Source organism: Alosa sapidissima, chromosome 20 (genome assembly GCF_018492685.1).
Source record: "Alosa sapidissima isolate fAloSap1 chromosome 20, fAloSap1.pri, whole genome shotgun sequence".
NCBI classification, from domain to species: Eukaryota; Metazoa; Chordata; class Actinopteri; order Clupeiformes; family Clupeidae; genus Alosa; species Alosa sapidissima.
This window is the reverse complement of record NC_055976.1, coordinates 5,903,958-5,928,879: the sequence shown is the minus strand read 5'-3', so window position 1 is coordinate 5,928,879 and position 24,922 is coordinate 5,903,958. Positions and strand designations below refer to the sequence as shown.

The following is a 24,922-nucleotide window of genomic DNA, read 5'->3' as shown; positions in this document are numbered from 1 at the left end:
AAGACAATAAGGCCTTGACTGGAGCTAAGAATGGTTTGTATATCAAATCTATCATGGGCAGATTTACCCCATCCAGCAGGTCTCAGGTCAGCTCTTTGCCTCTGATGAAAATTTAGGCAAATTGGCAAAGTTTTGTAAAAGCACTCAGTATTACAATGTAACAACTATATGTAGGTACCCACAAATACATAATGCAAGTACAATGATAGTACCTGATAGTACATGTTGTTACACAGGTTGTACCACTGTACCTAATTAGGTAGGTACACTGTAACAGCGACACATTAAAATAAAGTGTTACCACGTTTTTTTTTGTATGAATGAATAAATGACACGGCGTTGCGTTGTCAACATGAACCACTCTCTTCACTTCATTTATTGCAATTTCCACAATACTAGGCCTACATGTATATTAGTCAGAGTGTGGACTAGCGTACTAGCTTAAGGTCCCCCGCTTAACTGCCTAATAATGAATCGCGCTGAAAGCAGGCAGGCACGCAGCTTTGCTACATGCGTTTCCACTTGCAACCTTAGCAGGGTTTAAAACATGACTGCCAAAGTCTAAGTAGACTGTTTAACATCCAAAGACAGTCGTCCTTTTCAAGAGTTAATAACATTACAGTGAGCCATTTGAGACGGGAGACCAAAAATAAATAGGTGGTCAATAGTAAAACGACTCTTCGACTAAAAAAAATGCCGTCGACTAATTTTCATGGTCGATTAGGTCGATTAAGTCGACTAATCGCGGCAGCACTAGCTGCCTCTCTCGTCAGCGCCGGAACCGGAACTGAAAGACACCGAAAGACACATATGTAGGTTTGAGTATTTTTATATTAACAACTTCACCTAAATTAGTACAAGCAGGACTCTTTGGTTGTTCAAATAAAAACTACAAGCATAACTGCAATAATAAAACAGATTAAAAAACAAGCCTGGAATAGGCATAAAATGGCTGATTTGAGCTTGAGAAAAAGAACTTGAAAGGAATTTTGTTAGTGTGATGGAAAGTGTGACTGTTGCAGGGAAGGTGAAAAAGAATTAAATAAGGACATACTCTTGTGTCCTCATCAGTTGTAACTTTCCAAGCACTCCCCATCCACAGAGAGGCCATTCTTGCTATCTATGACAGTACTTAGGAAGAGCAAGTAGAGAAGAGAACAAACTTTTCCACATCTTGAACATCCTTCTGGACCTGTCTTGGCTTCAGGTGGCCTTGTAATTTCCAGATAAATCTAGGCTTTGTTGCTTTTGTTGCTTGAAATTCTGTCTCCTCTGAGGCCCCATCAACAGCATGTAGTCAGACATTGTACATGGCTATATTTGGTATGACTTTGTCTGTGAGGATCAATCAGTGCCGCTTCATAAAACTGGCACAGCCTCAGATAGAAAAAAAAATGTCAGTGTTAATGCCACTGCTTCCGAGTAAGGGTGAAAGACCAGCTGCACAATGAATTTCTCAAAATCTCGGTTTGATTCATGTCAATCCAGAGAAGCAAATATTTGTTTTTCCAGCATTAGGAGTGATCAACTTGCACAACACAATGGGAAAATGAAACCATCATCAAGACTTAACAAGATGTGTTGAATGAAATATTCTGCAAACTGGAAATTCATTTACCAAGTACACACACTAAAGCTTATTTTATTGGCATTAATGATAGTACCACATTACCACAGTACTAGTATTCTGTAATATTCCAATAATGTAGACATAGGATTTGGGGATTTGCAACTTTAAACTATTTTTGCAATGTGGAGAGCTGCTCTTTCATCAGAGGAATTTGAGAAACTGGCACGATCAGCAGTTTGTCAAAGTAAATAAGAGCAATAGGTCTTCAGGAATGCACTGCAAGGGAACAAATATACAGGGGAATATTCATCCACAGTGCACTTCATGCTGAATGCAGGTCAGAGTTGAATAGCACCATTTGGCTTTCCAAGCTAATATCCATGCATGCTCTGATTAGCTAAACGAATGTGGAGGATTATATTAATATGCCCCAGAGGATCGGAGGGAGGGATAGAGGGAAAAGTCCACAGTGACGGTCATTGCTGGAAATTATCTCTGACAAGTGAGCGAGGACTACAAGTTAAAGGACCAGTAAAACCCCACGGCTCTTTTACCACCACCGGCCCATTATTTGGCTGTGACTTTTATCTGTCTAATTTAATATGCCCACTCTGCATTGCCACGCATTCAGAAAAAAGACCTTAAACCACTAATTAAATCGGTTTTTAGAAACACCTTCATCAGTCTAGCCTCGAAAGGTATCATCTTAATTACCCAAATACCTTTAACATTACTACAGATAGTTTTGGTGGTCCCTGAAGAGAATACTGAACAGACGACCTGAACGCTCATTTATTTCTGAAAGTATGTACTTTTATGTGGGCTTGTCAGTAGACTAGTCAAGTGAAAACAGGGGAATTCAATTTTTCTACAGTTTACTTCGTACTTATTTTCTTATTATCTCATTTATTTTTAACGGTTAGATATAAGATAGTTCTTGTGGTCATTGGGCAATATTTTACCTACGTAAATGGGGGGGTGCATATACAGTACATTGTGTAGGTATTTCTATAAATTATAATTTAACCATTGCATAATCTGTTTGCTTAGCCCAAATCTATAAATATATTTGAGGAGATTTTTATCTATGTGTATGTCTGTGTAGCATACCAATAAGTTGTGTCTCATTACATGTAAAAGCTACACCCTAGCAATCAATGAAGTGGACAATTCTCAAAACTGATGGAGCACCTATTGTAAGGGGCAATTTGCAACTAGAAACTAGAACGGGAAATGGTCAGCCATTATTATAAGCACCTTGTGTAGATTTGTTTTGGAAAATAGTACTGAAAAGCCAGTATAATCTCATACTTATAAAACAATCCTGCTCTGAACCAACAATCAGTGTTAAGCATTATAGACCACATCCAGGGAACATCTTGCCAATGAGACCAGGTTGACCACATTGATGCATTAAGCAAAACTCATTAAGCAGGATACATAAAGTCTTTTTCCCCCCCCTCTCGCCAACCTACCTACTTCAAGCTGCTTCCTCTTGCCTCCATCACATTTTACCAGATTTGTACTACAACCTTGTAAATCCTCACATCTGTTATAAAGTGAGGAAACCGCAATGCATCACACATGACAGCTTGAGTTTCCATTCAACATGATATTAATGAGCAAATGTGCTTCCCGTAAGAGATTTTTGATTCCTAACACACAAAAGGATGGGTCTTTAAATGTCACTCTGTTGTAGGCAGTTAGGAAGCATGTCTTTTTTTCTGCCTCAGCTCCTCTGCTATAGATGATGGTCTGCCCCAAAGAGGACCGATGCGCCTGATACTGGCTGCCTATGATTCCAAGCTTCACTGAGCTCCACCTGGTACACAGCAGAAGAAGGTGATATTGACTACTTCTGCCTCACTAGAGTGGGAGATTGACATTTAATTGTGAAGACAGAAATGAGCATTATTTCTTGATCTAGTCCACAAATACCCTCTGAAATCTGTGATAAAGATATCACAATTTCTCAAAATAAAAATGTAGAAATCAACCAAATTAATATCGAACTTTGATAGAAAAGTCACTTTTCTTGCCAGTCTGTTGTGTTATGTAAACTGTAAAACTAAAGATCACTAAACAGACATACTGCATGCCTGACTCTTATTTGGAGTAATTTTAGGCTTGGAAGAAGAGTTCACTGCAGAGGGTGCTGCGTAATGGTTTTGCATAGTTGTGTGGAGTATTGGGGTCATTGTTACAAAATTCATTGTGCTATGTGGTCACGATCAACAAGCTACAATAATGTTTCATTCTATTACCAACGAGGGGACCTGCTGTCCATTATCGCCACTGAAACCGCAGTCTCTGGTGTAATTAAATGCCAATTATTTGCAGTGATATGTGCAGAACTAAGAGCACCTGTGCCTCCCCTGGGCTGGATGCTGGGAGGGGCTGTCAAGGAAAATGGATACTCTTCGTTAGCAGCTGCCACAGTCACTGGAGGTCATCACCAAGTGGAGAAAGACTATCTCTATTGTGGAACCACAGAACAGGGCACAGACCTATTGGAGTTCCACTCAGGAACATACTGTACTCTTCACAGCACATAGGGTATACGATGCGCAGGATTATATTGTCAACAAAAACCTTTCTATTAAACTGACAAATATCTTAGAAAAAATATATAATTTAATAATTCTATCATACTGTATATACATTAGGGGTGTAACGGTACACAGAAGTCACGGTTCGGTTCATACCTCGGTTCGGACATCACGGTTCGGTACGAGTTCGGTACAATGGAGGGAAAAGCAAAATAAAAATGCAGAAAGCATTTTTTTTGTACATGTCTCAGGCTGTACCACCTAGTGTCATACAGTCTCTTCCCTGAGCTATCTGCAACAGCCTGAAGTGTGTAAGATGTAGGCTAAACAGTACAATAAGTACCCAGACTCCATCTGTAACTTGTAAACAAAATAAGAATCAGCTATAAAACTGAAAATAGGCCTACAGCATCTCTTATTTCTGAAAGTGCAAATTACATAGAAAAATGATTTTTAAAAATCCACTTAAGCAAGACCTTCAACATCTGTGTTGTATATGGAAGGGTCTACAATTTGCCTCAATATTTTTTTATTGTGTATAAAGTAATAATCTAGCCTACTAACTGTGAAAATATCACACTATTTTGCCTTTTTTTAAAAAACGAAATTGCTCCTTTTATTTCATAAACAGACTACAACTACAAGTCACGTGACTTTGCCCTTTGACGTTAACTCACCGTAGCATGGTTTGTTTATTAGCCTGGTTAGCGTTGTCACTTTATTTTACTGTCTATGCACTTAACACTACCAGCTCCTCATGTGAGAAGTTACAAGTTACCCCAACATAAAGGTACTTTCTCTTACTTACTCTTTCGCCTGTACTAACGTTACTGTAACTGAAGTTCTCAAACTTGCGATATTAAAGAGACCAGCGGATCCTCTAACTCTTGTGGGTCTAACCTTAGTGCTGCTAATGACTGACAGACTCGACCGACGACCTGACAAAAAAAACATAGGCGCCAATCAGAGCTTCAGAGCTAAGGGGAGGCTACAGATTAGCGTTAGGTGTCGCTAAAGAACTCCCGTAACTCTCGCTACTTAACAGTATGCGCATGACATTAATTAATCCGCACACGAGTTTTATGTATTTTTATACCGTGTATTCTCCGTGTAAATTCATGCACCGAACCGTGACGCCCGTACCGTTTCGACACACGACCTGACAAAAAAACATAGGCGCCAATCAGAGCTTCAGAGCTAAGGGGAGGCTACAGATTAGCGTTAGGTGTCGCTAAAGAACTCCCGTAACTCTCGCTACTTAACAGTATGCGCATGACATTAATTAATCCGCACACGAGTTTTATGTATTTTTATACCGTGTATTCTCCGTGTAAATTCATGCACCGAACCGTGATGCCCGTACCGTTTCGGTTCAATACGAATACATGAACCGTTACACCCCTAATATATATATATGTCTATCACAAACTACAAATTATCATTTTTGATCATCAATGAACATAAGGTGGATGCGCTGTCCAAAGCACAGAATGCACAGTAATGGAATCAAACACAACATGCTAACCATAACTTAAATAGTCAAAGAATGCTTGAAAAGACCATTTGCAGATATTCTAACACCAACTGTTGTGACAACTCAAGGGAAACTTTTCACCTATTCAGAATCTCTTGCTTCAACTAATACCTGTTTTAAAAAGTTTTATTTCTAGCATGATATTGCCATATTGGATGATTTTGTTTGACTGAGATGTAGGAGATTCAACTTCATAATATCAGCAAAAGCTGCAGCACTACTACTAAAACTAAAAAGCACCTTTGTCACCTCTAGAATATGACTAAATAAATATAAATAAAAAAATGCCTGCCAAAATTAAGACTGGTGTCATCATTTTCAGTGGCGTATAAAAAGTAACGTGTGATCAATGGACCTGACCATACCTCGTTTTTTCCTGACACACCCGTGGCGCACCAGGTAGGATAATGATAACCGTGTTGGCCACAAACAAAAATAAAAGCAAAGACAGTTGCGTTGTGCCTGGCATCATGATGCGCCCAGCCATTCGCCTTCGTCTAGTTGGACATGATTAACACTACAATTAGAGGTGTAGTGGTAAAATAAGAGGTAGGTAAACTCTGAATTCTGTGATCACGGTAAGGTGGACTGTGACATGCGATATCTGATTTTTAAAAAGGCATTCAGAACATGTTTGATGATGGTGGAGGTTATTGTCCAATGTATATAGTGTTGTTGAGTGTACATATTGTGAATGTGGATAATACAGTGTAATTTTTTAATGTTAAAAGTTGCAATTGGTGAATAAACTCTAATAAGAGGTGGATAAACTGTGTTTACTTGCGTTTAGCCTCCACTACACCCCTGACTACAACTAAATGTACTGCATAGCGGTACACGGTGTGACCACCAAATGGGTGTTGCCACCTGCTATGCAAAACTATTCCCATGTTCTCTCCATGCCCTACTCCAGCAACTCGCTTCCCAAGTCTTCCCCTACTCATAGACTGGCCCCTTCTCCAGTAAATCTTTGTAATCATCAAGTCCTACATGTTTTCCCCTTGGTTACTCAGTCAGTGTTTAACAATTCAAGACAGCAATATACACTGCATGAATTGCTTGAAGCGCTGGAACATCAAATTCAAGTATTTGTGTGTGTGTGTGTGTGTGTGTGTGTGTGTGTGTGTGTGTGTGTGTATTTTTCTGTGTCTATACAAACTTGTGTACACTGATGCCATATGACAAGTCTCCAACAAGAGAGAAAGGATACTTTGGTGACACTATAACAAATGTCAGTATATGCAGCTGAGTGTGTATGCGTGTGTGTGCGTGCATCATACCTGCCAACAGTTAGCTTTCAAAAATAAGTTTTGTTTTGTTTTTTTTTTTGGGGGGGGGGGCTGGTGGCAGTGTTTGCAGAGAATCGATGTTTGCATATTTAAAATGTTTCATACACTCTTTGCAACACGGCATCTTACCGAAACAGATACGCATGGCAGTTATGTATCCATCAGCCTACCTCAAAAACTCGAGAGTTGCTGTCAGATTTTGTTCCGAGGACACTTCCTATTGTGTATCAACAACACTCAATAACAGTAATTGTTAATCAAAATTTCTTCCCTAACAATTTAACAACAACTAGTTGTGGAGTAGGCTATTCAACTAGCCCGCTGGGTGGGGTATTTGGGTTTTGGATTGCCATGTTTTATGACAAAAAGATTTAAATTGAAATTAAGTGATTGTGTATGTGTAGGATGTATTTCATACACAATCTGGCAACCTGGGAAATGTCAGACTAACAGAAAAAAATGAAAGGATCAGGGATTTTAAAATTAAGTTTGATGGTCATGCAAATTACGGGAGTTTTCCGGGAGAAATAACAAAACAGGAGGGTGCTGGGAGATGACCTTGAAATATGTGAGAAACCCGGGAAAACCGGGAGTGTTGTGTGTGTGTGTGTGTGTGTCTGCGTCTGCGTGTGTTCACATTTGTGCATGTAACATGAGTGTGTGTGTGTGCCTGTACAAATGTGTGCACACTGTGTGTCTGTGTCTGTGTCTAGGCATGGATGGATTGTGAAATCAAGCGCCCCTGGGTACAGGAACATCCTGGCACTCCACCCCGATGCAAACAGCGACTCCAACTACCCTGTGTATAACCTGCCATACTTTGACTGTTCTCAGCAGAAAACAACTATGGCACCTCTCTATTTTTAAGGTACCATGCCAGAAACAACACAAAGCATTACACATCTACTGGGGGTCATTTAAACTGGTGATGAATGATCACAAGCGTTACATAAATTTCACCTGCCTCTCTGGCACGGAAAGATGACCCACATCTTATGAGACAGATGAAAAGCTAGCCATTTTTCACAACCCTTGTTAATGAACTGATATACTACAAAGACTTAAACATCCCAATGCCACTCACAATTTAGAATTCATAGGGAAAATAGGTATTTCAGATGTAAAGATCCGCCAATTGCGGTTCTAATCGTTTAGAAACCCTTGTAATCTGAATCATAAACTGAATGTCTTCATTCACCAAGGCTATGGAATCTGACTCAACATGTAACAATGTGACACAGAGTGGCCTACTCATTGAATACTGCTATAAATAAATTTGACTCCAATTGACTTCACTATGGGGGCCATGGAAGCGTCTGTACAAATTGCAAACTGTGCACTGCCCTGCCAGTATGCCAGCTTGTGTGTGTGTGTGTGCATCCATGTGTGTGTCTGCACATCCAGGTGTGTGTGTGTGTGTGTGTGTGTGTGTGTGTGTGTGTGCGCAAACTCACTGCCTGTGTGTCTGCATGAACAACAATAGATGCTGTTCCCGAACTTCACATGTGCACATTCACATGCCGTGATCTTAGCATACCAAACCAAAGGTAATGGTAAGCATACCAAACTTCTAAATCATAGCTGAAGTAGGGGTGGGCGATATGGACAAAAAATAATATCTCGATATTGTTTGTGATTTTGACGATAACGATAATTAGTCGATATCCTTTAAAAAAAATTGTAAAAGTCTGAGTTACTTTAGAGCTCATTATTTATGAATAGCATCAATACAATAATAACCAATAACCTAACCTGTGACTTTTTAACCAAATCAACCAATGCATTGTCACTCTATGACACATTTCCAATTTTGCCCCCACTTTTGTGTGTGGCAATGACATGGTCTAGCCAGCTACATTAGAGAAGATGACTAGGCCTAAGAGAAAGTCTGAAGCTGAATTTCCTTTCAAAAACATTTACTTAGGATTCACTGTAAAACTAAGCAGACCAACAGAGTACATCTCGGTTATTTCCTTCGATGTTTTGTTTAAGAGAAAGCATTCCAAGTTACAGAATAGAAACTAATGTGTTAGCTTATGGCTAATTTATATATAAAAAAAAAAACATAGAGTTGCTAATGGTTAGCATAATCGATACACGTAGATATTTAGAGCGAACTTCAGTCAATTTACAAAAGGGTTACATGAGAAGAGTTCTTTGTTTACAACTGACTATTAAAATACTCAAAGGCAAGTGTTTTCTCTCCATATAATACCATGTAGGAAAAAATGTGACTGTCTCATCAATGCTACGTGAACAGAAGTAGCTGCATAAAATCCCAAGTAGGCTACGTCTTGATCTCGCTACACAAAATAAACATTAGGCCTGCGTGTGACAAGGTGGACCCACTAGCGATCATGTGACACTTGCTCTGCTGCAATTTAGTGAATGAATGGGGTTTCAATGCGTGATTTTGAGTGTTTTTTCCCCATAAGTAATTTAAGTACTCGATAATCTAAATTTGCACATCGTTAAAACAACAATCACGATATTATCGCAGACGATATACATCTCCCACCCCTAAGCTGAAGTGATTCTTGAAATAAAGAAATATGAAACTTGCAGTGAGGTTAAGGTCCAGAGGTTGTCATAGTGATCCTACATGTCACTTTGTGCAGTTCACACCTTCTTGCCGCAAGATACTGGCCGCTTTTTACATTTATATCTTTCATTACAGTAGGCACTACACCACAAATGAGTTATGGGCTTGGTTGATGTGCCTCATGACAAAACCTATATGACCACACTGGGCTAGCGCCAGCAATGGTCACAATAAACAATTGCATTCTATTCCATGGAAGGTTAATTGACACTGACATAAATGTAATTACTTGCTTGAATCTCAGATAAACTAGACAAACTAAACTAGACTAGTGAAGTCCTGTTACTTAAAAAGCTCTAAAATCCCTGCAAGAAAGATGTATGTGTGCAATGAGCCTTCACCGATCAGATGAAACACTGCTTTTAGCCAGAGTAGAAACAGAGTGTGATGAAGATAGTTACCACAGGGGCAGACTGATGAAGAATAATGAGGTATAGTGCCACAAGCTGCAGCTGCCATGTATTGCAATTGCCGTTATGACTCTGGAATGTGGAATGTGGGAATGTGGTTTGGATATGTGAAGGTAGGCTGAGCTTCAACTGAAACATTGGTTGAAATAATACCCACAGTTGTTTAAATAAAATTATAGAGTAAGCCAGTAAGCAGCTGTGAATGATTTATTCTGCACAGTAAAACAAAATAAAAAATAAGTGTCTGACTTGGGGCAAATCAAGTCAGACTTTAACTCAGTTGCAGGGATATATACATGAAGGAGTGACAAAGAGAAAGAACATTCAGGCCGACCTCTACTAACAGTGGTAATTCATGTGCCCTATAGGTAACCCTCAGACATTTAAATGCTGAGACAAAAATATGGTCCTACTGTATACAAGGTCCTATACTATGTTTGAGGATGTCTTAAGCTCCAAAGAGAAGTGTGCAAGAGCGAAGTTTAAGCCAGTTAAATAACAGGGACAGCTGATATGATAAAATAAGCACATCATACAACAGAACCATAGGCAAAAGGCCATCACCTTGCTAACTGTCGCATGAAATATAAGCCAAGGATCATCAGTGAGTGGCTTAAAGAATCTTTTCAATCAAGCTGGATCTGCAGCATGTCTGAATGAAAAAAATAATCTCACAACACAGACTGACACCTAAGAACAATGTGATGTAGTAGATGTAGACCAGGGCCTGTATTCACAAAAAATCTTAAAGCTAAAAGTAGCTCCTAACTGGCGAATTTAGAAGAAACTCCTAAAAATAATGGGCGTGTCACTCGTAACTTTAGGACTCCTTATTTTTTTTACTAAGAGTAATTCACAAAGCTTTTTAGCCCTAAAAATAGCACGTAAGTCTGGGACAGCTTAAAAGAAGTCGAGAGGACTCCTAACTCACTAAGACCTATTCACAAACTGTTTTTTGTGGCATTTCACGTTGCGATGTTTTGAAATGCGTATGCGGCTACAGGAGCTTCCAATCGCGAGGGAACAATTTTGCAATGTAGGCATATCTAGGCTAAGGGATGCAATAACGCCACCAACAACAAACAAAACTACTCATTGTCAACATGTAAACTAAATGTTTTAATCTCTCGTCCTTTGCAGTACTCGTAGCACATGCCTTGCCTACTTACCAGCAAAGACCAGTCACTCATCATCAGCCAATCACCATGATCACTGCAAGCAAGCTTGTGCATGAGAAATTACGTCAACAATAGCAACAGAGCTCATATCTTATGCGTTGTAATTTTTCCTTACTAACAGTTGGTCTCAGCAGCTTTGTGAATAGGTATTAAGAGAAAACTCCTAGTTAAAAACTTTTAGTGTGATTTAGGAGTAAGATAAAATGTTTTGTGAATACGGGCCCTGGGCATCTGTATTGAAAAGGCATTTTCTTATCAGATTCTCATTTGCCCCTAAGATTCACCCCTAAGGCTGGTGTCACATAAACAGGTCTTAACAATCATAAACTGTTTCATTTCAAAGAGACTGCATCTTCATGTGCTCCATGATAGGGATGGGCATTCGATTCAATTTTCTTAGTCGATCGTCGGGAAAATCAACGATCGACTATTGATTAATCATTAATATTTCTAGGCCTATATTAAAATTCATTATTTATTTAACTTTTTATCAATTTAAAAATGCAATGAAAATACATAAATACAGTGTTTTTCCTCGATGAGATCTTTATCGCAGCGGAAGTAGCCTAAATTGTGTTTGAATTGCATGATTTACTTTATTAAATTTGTAGGCTGGAATGCCTCCAGTCGCGACAACAATTGTGTTTAAATGTAGTACTAGTAGCCTAGGCCTACTGCTTCAGCCTCTGGCAAGCTCAGGAGGGGACAGCAAGCGACTGAGCTTGAGAGCGACGTGTTTGAGACCCATGGTGTAGGACAACAACTTTTCATTGACAACAAGGTATTAAACCACCCAACAATATAAAATATTAAGAACATCTTTTATTTAAATGTTTTCTATTGCTCGTGCACTGATAGCCCTAGGCTACCGGTAGGCAATAATTACATCGCAGTGTTTGCAGTGAACTAATGTTATCGTTTTTTTTAAACGATAAAATGGACCGACGCCACACTTCACTGTGAACTCTTCATAAATCAAAACGGAAACTCATAGGTAACTGAGTAGCCTATAACGTCAAATATTGTCCCCAGGTGGTATTATGTTTAATTTCTGCCACACAGTGAAATTCATTTCATTGCTTCAAGACACACTATGTAACACAACCTGCTTTAGTTTAATCGACATCAAATTAACGTGATTGACGAAATTCTTAATGATGAACTATCGATCGTTGATTAATCATGCCCATCCCTACTCTATGATATATCCTTACATGGCCTGGAAATATGTAAATATCAGTGTAAACAAGCTCTGGACATCTGATGTCAGGCTGGTTATAAATGATTAAGATTCGTCGACATGTGGCACAACAGAAAGAAACTTTCCATGCAAGAAAATGTATTAAATCTCAGAGACACAGTCATTAAAATGGGGAGTGGCAGTGATGTTGGTTTTATCAGGGCAAAAGCGTCTTCATTTCTAAAGGTAATTAAAGCAACTGCTGCAATAATCATAAAGACAGCAAACTTGCACAGTTCTACACCAATCACTTTGGATCAATGCAACATCAAGGCAAACAAGCGTTATGCCAAGGACACTGGCTTGAAATAACTTCACTTTTGGTAAAACTCTACTCAAGCAATAAGTGTGTGTGTGTGTGTGTGTGTGTGTGTGTGTACCAATATCAAAAAAACATTTCTTTCTGTAGTGCCACATGTCGATGAATCTTAATCATTTTTAACTAGCCTGACATCAGATGTCCAGAGCTTGTTTTTTGTGTGTACCAATATCAGTACTTTATTCTGTCTGGATGTAGCAGGTGTCTGTGTCCAAAGAAATTGGCGGAGCTACCAAGTTTTTATATTTTCCAGTGGCCTACCTGTAGCACGTACAAATGTGCTGCATGACATGTTGCTGTGTTCTGGGTCACAATAAAGCTATGGCAAAAAGAAAGCCTATCATCCAGGACTGCCCAGGACTGGCAAATTATCTGAAAATGTATTGATATGGTGCCCGTCCTTCTACTCCTCACAGCTGAAGTTCAGACAGAAAGCTTCTCGTATGAAAGAAGCTGAATATAAATCAGCGTTCCTCTCTGCTCAAACACACATGGTGCACACACACACAACAAAGTAGTCAAATTTAATATAATGTCGCCAAAGTTGTCCATTTTAATATCATGTTGCCTAAACTATACACATGATTATGACTAAATGACCATATGTATAGTATAAGTATAGTATATATACTTTTTTGATCCCGTGAGGGAAATTTGGTCTCTGCATTTAACCCAATCGGTGAATTAGTGAAACACAAACAGCACACAGTGAGGTGAAGCACACACTAATCCCGGTGCAGTGAGCTGCCTGCTACAATGGCGGCGCTCGGGGAGCAGTGAGGGGTTAGGTGCCTTGCTCAAGGGCACTTCAGCAGCTGCCCACTGGTCGGGGCTCGAACCGGCAACCCTCCGGTTACAAGTCCAGAGTGCTAACCAGAGGGCCACGGCTGCCCTATGCCTATATGACCATGTTTATTAAATATTTTTTGTATCTTAGAATGTGTGACTTTAACAGGGTAACTGCTGTGCACCGCCAATATATTATTATCTAACAAGTGATCCGTTTTCACATCAATCAAGTGCAGAAAACCGTAAATGTCACTATGCTAACGGTGGGTGATAGCATAGCAAGTATGAAAACAACTTAAAAATATAGCTGCAAGCAGCAATGTGGGGGCCTAGCAGAGCGCTAGCAGGAATGGCGTTGCCATGGCATGAGCAAGCAGTCACAGCAAGTTTGATGGCAATTGGATAAAGAATGGCTGAGAAATAAGCATTTACTTTGTTACAGTGCCCGTAGAGGCCAAATTACACCAGTATCCTTTACCAAGTTTGGACTTCATACACCAGAGTTGCTGAGATGTGAGCTTACTTTCTTTATTACAGCACTCCTAGAGGCCAAATGAGACCACTTTCCTTGCACGTCCTCACAATCAAGTACCAAGTTCCTATACCAAGTTTAAATTTTGTACATCAAAGCATTGCTGAGATAGGAGCTCACTTCCTGTATTGCAGCGCCCCCTATAGAGGCCAAATGATGCCAATTTCCTAGTGTGTCCTCACAATCAGATACCAAGTCCCTGCACCAAGTTTGGAATTCATACATTAAAGGTCACATTCATTGAGAAACCGTTTAATACTTGTTACTTTCGAAATACTATAGCTCACTCCAAGTTGCATATGCATGCTGCACGTGAAAATGATCTTCTACCCCCATTGCCCGCATTAGCCAATGAAAGAAAATACACGGAAAAACAAGCGAATCAGAAAGAGCCCTTCCCAATGAGGCCGAAGGGAAACTGATTATTCATGGCCTCGCCCACCTTGGCTTGTGACCGCCTACAGGAAGACTGGAAGATTTTGCGGCTAGGGGATTGTCTCTCTGCAGCTAGTAGGAGCTAACAGCAAGTTGCCAACATGGTTTTATTTCTGGCAATAACACATCAATGTTGGATGTCTTGCCTTAGAAACATGAGTTGAGGAAGAAATGGTTCGGATTTATCGTTGGAACACCACCACCGAAGTAGTGCAACATTAGTTCTGTGTTCCAATCATTTCGACCACACTCACTGCCTTAGAAAGTGGTTTTGCATCGATGTTCTGGTTCTGTACCGTCGTGACGATCGACCACCAGCTCACAGGCTGTAAGTACAAACAAACTTTTCCACCTAACGTCTGTTACAAAATAGCATGTTCATATTCTTCACGTTAGCATGCATGAAAAGGGTACAAGCTAGGCTTAGGCTAGCCTATATTACAGGAAGCTACACCAGGCACGTAACTGAAGTGTTCTGTTCGCGACGTGTAAAATCAGAGAATGCCTAATAGGAAGGGCTTTGGTAAAATCCATTAGAGGAATGGTCTATTTTCCCCGAACGTAGCCTACAGGCCACTAACATGCCAGGTGTAGCTACTTCCATTGATTAGGCCTATTGGAAGCTAATTGTTGCAGTACATAACGTGAACGGAATGCTTCAGTTACGTGCCTGGTGTAGCTACACTCATAAGAAACTGACCACACTACCCAGAGATTTAGCTTGTTGAACCTATAATCTTCTAACCTAAGCGTTAAACCACAAATAATAATATTAGCAACAATATTTTATGCTCAACTAAGTACGGGTATTGTTCTAGTCTAAACAGGGAAAATCAAAAACACAATACCCCTGCACTATTAGGCTAAGTTGCTATCACTAGAGCTCAGGTATTTACACTTCAGTCTAATTTATGTCTTCTTGCCATTATTACATTGACATACTGTACAATGATGTTTTGTTTGATTACTTGCTGTTTACTTAGTGTTTTGTATGTCTTCCAGAGCACATCCTCATGTCAGGCTACACAGCTTTCTAGCCTACATTAGGTCATCACGTTAGAAGCAAAGGTTTGTGATCTAACTTTTATTGTTGTGCTAGTTCGTTTCTAGAAGTCTTTTTCTAGTAGGCTAATACAGGTTCTTATGTGCTCGTCAATGTTTTGGAAAGTCAATTCATGGGTTTCTTCAGGTCACTTTCCACAGGTGTATAAAATCAAGCACCTCGATTATGAATGCAGACTGCATGGTGCTCGATTAATACACCTGTGTAAATGGACCTGATGAAACCCATGAATTGCATAACAGATAGAATTGATATTACCGAATGTCTTCTTGTGGGTGTGCTACTTAGTACATCATACACCTTATCACAGTCACTAAAATATTTGTTTCCATTGTGCCAGTACAGTTTTGTGAGAGAGTGAATGTCCTGTGTACTATTAGTATCTTGTAACTTGACAGTAATACACATTTATTTACTTTAGGTACCCAAACAGAATACTTCATGAAAAGTATGAGTATTGATACAAGCACTTTGGATACACCATGGCCATGGGGGCCTGCTACCTCTACTGCCATCAAGCCTGTTCATCCAAGGCCAGCTAGAAGACCTCGGGTTGATCAAGAGGAGGAGGAGGATGAAAGCGACATCTCCACAATAACACCTGATGGCTCCACCTATGGCCCAGCGCAATCAAAGAGCAATGTAATAAAATCATCACAGCCAACGAATGTGTTTTGTGTGTTGTCCCTTCGGATCCCCAGGACAATACAAGCCGAAACAACAACTAAGCCCTTTTTCCCTAAATAATCCCAGCACCATCTTACAAAGGATCTGTAGGCCAGATGTCTGCATCGTCTGGCAAAAAGAGGACATTGTTAATTCTGTGCATAGTTTGGATGTTCTTGTTTCGTGTTTGCATTATTTTAATAGACTGCAATATTACTATGTCAGTGTTTCACGGACCACCTAGCAAAAAAAAAAAAAAAAAAACAGTAGACCTACTTCAACAGTATATTACACAATAGGCCTTCTTACTGAACCACCTTGCTTATTGTCTTTACACCTTGCTTATGGTGTCAGAGGATTCATATGATTTAAACTGGCTAGGTTACATCAGTGTTGCAGAACTGTTTGGATTTACATACAAGTTGGTTCAATATTGCAAACAACTCATCTATTATATTTTACCACATCTACTTGTGGAACACTTGAGATAGCTTGCGGACCACACTTTGAGTACCACTGCTATATGTAAATATAATAAAGTTGTTTATAGAAAATTGACCTGTTTTGTATATTTGTTTTAGGAGTTTCATCAGTTTTTGTCCCTTTTAAGCTAAAGGTTTATCTTACCTTTCATATCTTCTGTCTCACAGAGGGCCATAGTCGTCATAGTCGAATGTTTAGTGCATTTTGAAGGGAGTACATTATGCAGACTGGTTCTAATCCTGGGTACAGGGTCATACAGACAACAGGGGTACTGGTGTTGCCCATTTTTCTAACCACATGAGCAATCCCCTTACGAAAAAGTAGTATAGGAATCTTATAGTATTTGGGACAAAATATTATAGTAATCTTATAGGAATAATTGGGACATACTGTAGAAGTACTACTAATAACTCTATAATATCCTGTAACCGCTATAGTTTTTCTATAGTAGTCTTATAGTACCTATAGTATGTCCAAATACTATAGTATTCCTATAAGATTACTGTAATATTTAGTCCCAAAATACTAGATTCCTATAGTAGGCTACTTTTTCTGTCATACGTGACAGAAAACAACTTGAGTAGGCTAACCTCTGCCAATGTCAGGCTATCAAAGCCATAGTTCTCATTACCGGAGAAGTCTTGCAGCACACATTCTCTGCTTCTGTAGGCATTCTGGTACAATTCCAGCAAAATATAGCTAGGTAGGCGTGTTTGCATTTAGATCTATATATATATATATATATATTGGGCTATGACCAAGTGGTCTTTCAATGATAGTATCATGGAATTCAAACCATAACTATCTAGCTATTCCGATAGCATTAGCAGGCTAGGTCAGTGGCTGAACTGCATTTAGGGTGCTTACCTGTGTTGTGAAGTAAAACATCTACTAGGAAGATTGCAAAGACTTTTGACTGTGTAAAGAAATAGGTCTTTATTTTAAAACGTTTCCAACTGTTTATTACTTGAAAGCAAGATGACGATTGTCACAAACGTTTACCTCTTTTAGGAGAAATTTTAAGCTGACAGGCAATTGTTACCATTCTATTAAACCAACGTTCACCGACAAACGATCAGGAAGCGGTTCTTCTTCCTACTCGAATACTAGGATCAAACACATGAAGTTGTATCTCCGAAGACATTTTGTGCAACAGTTTTGACTCGAGTTTTAGCCAGGTTTTAGCACTGTAAAGTTGAATATGGAGCATAGCACAGGCAGAATCGGATGAGGACGCACTGGAGGTCACAGTACTGTTAGCCAATCAGAGGTGAATTCATTAGCATGTCATTAATATTCATGACTAGAGGCGAAATCCAGTCATTCCTCCCCGCCCACCTTCCCCACCAAACAAGAACAGCATGAAACAGATGCAGGACAGCATTTTTTTCACCAAAACCGGCTCACAGGGCATTCATCAATACTACAGACCACTGCAAAATGAATGAAAAAACGATGAGATGAGACCTTTAAAATGTAGCTGAGATGTTAGCCCACTTCCTGCGGCATCATAGACATGTGTGATTGTTTGCCCGTGACAGCCAAAGTTGAAATTGAAAAATCTGACAAGTATCGTTTGTGCGGCTCGGTCAGAAGATCATCTCCAGTTCCGTGATAATCGGATGAAATTTGTGACCGCTGAAACTTTTTTTGGAGTTTGGACTAAATCCAATATGGCGGAGGTCCAATATGGAGGAAAGTGACGTAATAGGAGTCATTGAACTCAGGTCGGTCCAGGGATTTGTGAAAATCGGACGCACCATTCAATGGTCACATGCGTGAATGCAATCCAGGTTCAACCCATTGGTGGCGCTAGAGTGTTGGGCATAGAGTTCTGTAAATTGGTAAGAGTGATCATGGGAGGTGCCTCGGGCATCGGCCTAGTCCATGCAAATAAATCACTGTTTTACACCATTTACGAGGCTCAAAGTAGCACCATACAGTGGGCAGTGCTTCGAATTGGCCAGCTTCACTCGCGGTCCGCGCGTGGGATCACGCGGTATCACGCGACTTTAATTTGTATTTTTCCAGTGAGAAGCTGCAACAACCCAAACAACCGGTAGATGGCTCAAGTGAGCAGGGTGTCTCGTAAAAAGAAATGGAGCCTGGAAAACCCTACACAGACTTCACTACAGACTTTAGCAGACTGGTTTAGAAATAATGTAATAGCCAGAAATATGCCTGCCCTAATAAAGAAATATTTGGTTAACTGCGAGTGAATCCCGTTTGCAGCCGTAGAGACGCAGGACAAATTAAAACATTCTGGTTTTCTCCGAGTGCAACGATGATAGACAGACATCATTTGGACAAAATATAGAGTATTAACCTCCGTTGCTCAGCCAAATGCCTTCCTGTTACGTCCTGTTATCACGGAGTTAGGCCTACAGGCGATAAACGATTTTTGATGGTCACAAGTTTACTTCATTAGGGACTGTTCGTTATTTATTTAAGGGGCTACCGGAGGAGTTTGGGGAGCATTAGTCCAAAAAGACGTGACCCTCCCTCGCCAGCAATACATTTTTCTATGACCCTCCAAAGTGATTATGAAAAAATCACTGTCAACTTTTTCCGGGTTTATCGCCTACTGTATTTTAACGTTTTCACATATTTGGCCATAAGCCGTTTATCATAGGCTATCACGAAACCAAACTACAAAGGCGAACACTTTAACAGGGGGAATTAATTGGGCATGAATCATGCTGAACGCTATTTCGCTACCTTAGAATAATAAGGTTCTATCTGCGTTTTGAGTAGGTACAACCGGGACGATTGAAACGGGGACGAATGAAACATTCCGGTTTTCTCCGAGTGCAACGATGATAGACAGTCATCATTTGGACAAAACATGGAGCATATTAACCTCCGTTGCTCAGCCAAATGCCTTCCTGTTACGTCCTGGTATCACGGAGTTACGAGCGATAAACGATTTTTGATGGTCACAAGTTTACTTCATTAGCGGTTTATTTTTTTGGATTATTAAAGAGTGTTTTTCATTTAAAGGTTTGACTTCGTGCTTATTCAGTAGAGCATTTAGTGCTCTCCCCAATCCCAGACGTTCACATTGCATGTTTGTTTGTAATGGATGCAACCGCGAGATAGGCTATGCGTTTGACAATAAGTTGTTAACAGAACCAAGACATATAGCCCAGCAGCAATCTAGGGACTGATCGTTATTTATTGAAGGGGCCACCGGAGGAATTTTGAGTGCTTCAGTTGGAAGTTGCATGACCCTCTCTTGCCTGCTAGAAATTGTTCAATGACCCTCCGACAGAATTGTTAAAAAAAGACATGACCCTCCCCTGCCAATTGTCTTCCGCCCGCGCCACAGCCACACACTTTGTGATAACATTCTTAAATCAATCTTTCCCGTGAGCTTGCATGCTACCAGTCCTTCCTTTTCAAATGTGTTGCGCCTGTTTGCACAATTTCACAAATAATCATATGTCATTAATAGTATGACAAATAATCCCTGTGCACGGGGACCGAAACAATGCATGCCAACTTTTTCCGTGTTTATCACGTATTTTAACTTTCCCCGCTGTCTTGCCGTTTTAATGTTTTCCCGTAGAATATCCCATATTTTAATACTCTCATAACAGCCCTGCCATCGGGCCTGTCTCTGTGTTGCCCTGTTGCTACCCCTTGCCCTTCCAACGAAACAGATGTCTTCAAATCATCGTTATCCTTGCTTGAAGGCGAACTTAGAGTGATGTTAACCTATTTAAGTTTAACGGCGCGATTGCCGTGAGAGCACGATTCATTGGCGCTTGCATGTTCGGCCTTATGTCTACGTGCGCACCTGAGGCTACTCAGCTGCAAGAGAAATAATTTCCCCTCTTTGTATGTTCACTGCAAGTTGGCCTACCATAACTTACCAACTCTGCACTGTAGACTGGCTATTTATATTTTTCTGTGAAATAAGCAAATGTATTTGTTCAACTTTATGAAGCAGAATTACTCATAGGGTACTTGGAACATAATACATTTGACAAAGGACAGATGAATGTTGCTAGTGACAAAATATTAACTTTCAGTGTTTTACGATGTCTTTGTCATGGGGAAGTGTTTTTCCCCATGCATTTATTCTAGGTTACTGTCAGTGACTGCCGTGAGAGAAGCGGGTTCTGTGTTTCGTTCATGTCAGTGACTGACGCGAGAGAAGCGGGGTCTGTGTTGTGTTGCGTTGCGTTAATTTATTTTCATTGGGCATACCGTGCCGTCCACAGCTCTTCAGTTCTGACAAAGCCAAAATTACTCCTTTTGAAACAATGAGTGCAGGAAGCGCGTTTGTATGGTTATATTGCTTGACCGGGGGGTGTCCCAAGCAGCTTTCAGCCATAAGGCTACTTTGAGAACATTTCAATTCACCCGACACTAATATTCAAAATGTTGAAAACTATTTCGGCATAGCCTATAAAACAGTTTAACTAAATGGAATGTTAGTTGTAAACAAACGAGCTACTTGGTGAGGCTTGGCCTCACAGATGCGCTCGTGCCTTAGATGGCAGGAAAAATCTTCACGATAGGCCTATTAACTAACCACCCGATTCACGTTGGCTGGGGGGAAGGGGGGCCATCAGACAATTGTGCCCAGTTAATCCGGCCCTTCCCCCAAAAAATCACACCTTCCCACCTCTGACAGCTTAAAAGAAGTCAAGAGGACTCCTTACTCACAGACCTATTCACAAACCTGCGGTTTTGAAATCCTATGCAGCTACAGGAGCTTCCAATCGCGAGGAAGCAATTTTGCATTGTAGGCATAACTAACATGCAATAACGCCGCCAACAACAACCAAAACTAGGCTAATCATTGTCAACATGTAAATTAAATGTAACATTATTGTGAATCAAATTAAAATGTTCTCTTTTGCAAACGTAGGCATAGTAACAGAATAATTTAATAATGTTACAAGATACTACATCAATCCGTATGTTTCATTGGGCTACTAGGCTATTTGTTTTGCCTTGATTCATTTAGGCTAGGCCTTTTTATTCAGGGGCCATATTCACAAAGAATTTTAAGGCTAAAAGTAGCTCCTAACTGGCGAATTTAGGAGCAACTCCTAAAAATAATGGGCGTGTCACTCCTAACTTTAGGACTCCTAATTTTTTCACAAAAAGTAATTCACGAAGCATTTTAGACCTAAAAGTAGCACCTAAGTCTGGGACAGCTTAAGTCGAGAGGACTCCTAACTCACTAAGACCTATTCATAAACAGCTTTTTTGTGGCATTTTACGTTGCGATGTTTTGAAATAGCCTATGCGCAACAGGAGCTTCCAATCGTGAGGGAACAATTTTGCATTCATAAAAGGGATGCAATAACGCCACCAACAACAACACAAACTACTCATTGTTAACATGTAAATGAAATGTAACGTTTCATTGTGAATCAAATTAAAATGTTCTCCTCTTTGCAAACTTAGCCTAGGGATATGGTGACAGATTCATTTAATAATGTTGCAAAGGTAGGCTACTGCATCAATCCATAGGCCTATGTTTCATTAGGCTACTAAGCTATTTGTTTTGCCTTACTCTTTATTTATTTAGGCTAGGCCTTTTTATTCAGTTATTAATCATCTTCCGTCCTTCGCACTACTTGTGTAGCGCACGCATTCTCCGACCTGTCACCTGTCAGTCATCATCGGAAGAGAGGTGTTTGGAATTCCCGCGTTACAATCGTCAGCCAATCAAGGTGGTCACTTCAGTCAAGCTCGTGCATGAGTAATGACGTCATCCATAGCCACGAAGACTCACTCCTAGTTTAGGAGTTGTCTGAAAGGCTTTGTGAATAACTTTTAAGAGAAAACTCCAATCTAAAATCTTTAAGTGCGATTTAGGAGTAGCCTACTCCTAGTAGTAAGATAAAAGCCTTTGTGAATAGCCTACGGCCCCAGTTATTCATCATCTTCCGTCCTTGTGTAGCGCACGCATTCTGAGACCTGTCACTCATCATCGTAAGGGAGGTGTTTGGAATCATGCCCGCGTTACAATCATCAGCCAATCAGCCAATCAAGGTGGTCACGCTTGCCCATTTACCCAAATTAATGGTCGAATATTACTGATGATCATTGTTATTTAAGAACATGCAGTGTGCGTACCAAAAACATCTTGCTCGTAAAAAAGCATCATAACGCACATTCTGGCGGGTCTGTTATTTACTGTAGGCTGCGCAAACCACATGCCTTTATTTTGGGCAAGCCTGCATTCATTCATTCATTCAACCTTTATTTATTCTCGGAGGGTCATTGAGGGAAGCCCTCATTTTCAATGAAGCCGAAATTACAGAAGCGAAGCAAAGCGCTCCACAAACAAGACAACATTCGAGGCCTTCTGTTGAAGAATTTTATATAAAGCCTGCGCTGACAGTAATCCTCCTGCCCCTGATAGGCCTACCACAACTGTGGATAGTGTGGAATGTTCCAGTAATAACACAATGCAATGTGTGTCTCAATTGTCCCCCGCTGACCACCTCACACATTTCTCTAGATTTTGCAACGAACTTACATGACACAATGCCATAAAATATGCCAGTTTTAGGACACAGAATAATGTTTGTAATGATACCAGGTAGGCCAGGTATTGTCGAAGGTGCATGGTGAAGTGAAATTCTTACTTTGGAAAACAAACATTTGCCGATATCATCGCCGATCATCAGAATATTGCAATAGATTCTGTGTTCTGGACTGCAGGTAACTTGTTAAGCCAGTGGTTATCAAACTTTTATTTCATTCCCCACTTTGATCAAGGGGCATGACTGATGATAGTGGAGATAACGTGTTATCCCGAGGCTTTTGCTAGTCAGCATCTTCGACGGTAGTCTATTAAAAATATAAGTTTTCGATGTCCCAAACGGAGAGCCATACTTTATTGTTTTTAACGATCTCTATGCTACTCACAAAAATGTAGGCATGGGGACATGATGAAGTAGGTTATCCAACTGTCGTGTGTTAAATTATTGTGATTACGAGCCAGTGGTTTTCAAACATTATGCGTGACTCGGACATCTAACTAAATGCAACAGGCTCATATCGTCCTCGCATTCGCAAAATGAGGACCAGTGTTTTGTCAAATTGCAAATAGCTATTCGTTTTAACTATTTTTTTTATGATAGTAGCCTATACAAAAAGCACTTCATACTATCTTAATATTGGAATATGGGGAGGGAAGTGGCGCGTCTGCAGTCAGCCAAATATGAATGTAATTCTGCGGCATAAAGCAGATGTAATTGTTTATTGTACAGAAAAATAAAAATGACATGTCAAGCAGTCAATTGACTACATTGCAGTCAAGAAGTAGGGCAAATTAATTTACGAAACCAAAACGTGGGTCATCGTTGTCTAAGCCTCTATTGCGTAGCCTGTTAAAAACGTCGCCAGATAGTATTAAATCGGCAACAACATTGTTTTCTGCAGAAGCCTACCCAAGGCTACAGATTAATTCTGAACAGTTATTTCTCTACTGGCTCAATTATCACACCACTGTTTTGATTTGCGTAGTTGCGTTAACCCCAACACTGACAATAATGTAGACAGCAAATTTCGATTTCGATTTTCGTGTAGTCAAGCCTTAAGCCATACCCAAGTAGCCTAAATCGAGGTAATGTTTAATTATGCATGATTTATTTTGTTATTGAATTCGTAGGCTGGGATTACTCTCTGCAACAATTATGTAAGGGACGGCAGGCAGAGCGATGTACAGTGGCAGAGCGACGCACAGTGGCTGAAAGTGGTACTAAAGCTTCACGCAGCTTCACGCCGCGTAATGCGCGAATGAAGTGGTCATTTGAAAGCGATGCCCACTGTACTTCATTGGTAGACTTCCGAGGGCCTTGACATTTAAAACGAGAAATTGAGAACTTTGAAAAAGCACTGGTAGTTTACATACAAGACGATTTATACAGACAGTATCTTCACAGAGTTTAGCGTTTGCAGCCATGAATTTTAATTTAGTCACGATAAGTCGAGCGACGAGTAAAAATGAACAGGTATGATAAGGGATCAGATTCCAAAAATAATTCCGTGGAAATGCATGGATTCCAGTTGCTGCTACTGTAAGAATCCATGCATTTCCACCGAATCTTTTTTTGGAATCTGATGCCGAAATGAGCTATGAGTATACGTTCACACTCGGTATCATGTTTCAACTAGCCTGGAAAATCCAGACCCTGATAATCTAGGAAGATTAAGGGTCTGGCAAAGAGCAATGTAATGGCCTAACTTGAGGGGCGGCAACAAGCATGCATTTAAAACTCTCATTGCACGC

At 40.1% G+C, this 24,922-nt stretch overlaps 2 long non-coding RNA genes across 5 annotated transcripts in view; both read right to left on the bottom strand.

The window, feature by feature from the left end:
* LOC121694633 overlaps window positions 1–24,922 on the bottom strand; it is a 146,736-nt gene that overhangs the window by 89,753 nt on the left and 32,061 nt on the right. The gene's annotated exons all lie outside the window — the stretch shown is intronic.
* On the bottom strand, window positions 445–24,068 carry LOC121694635. The gene is made up of 3 exons (XR_006025853.1): window positions 24,056–24,068; window positions 22,171–22,174; window positions 445–757 (listed from the first exon to the last, which is right to left on the bottom strand). It is a non-coding gene; the product is annotated as an uncharacterized LOC121694635 (long non-coding RNA).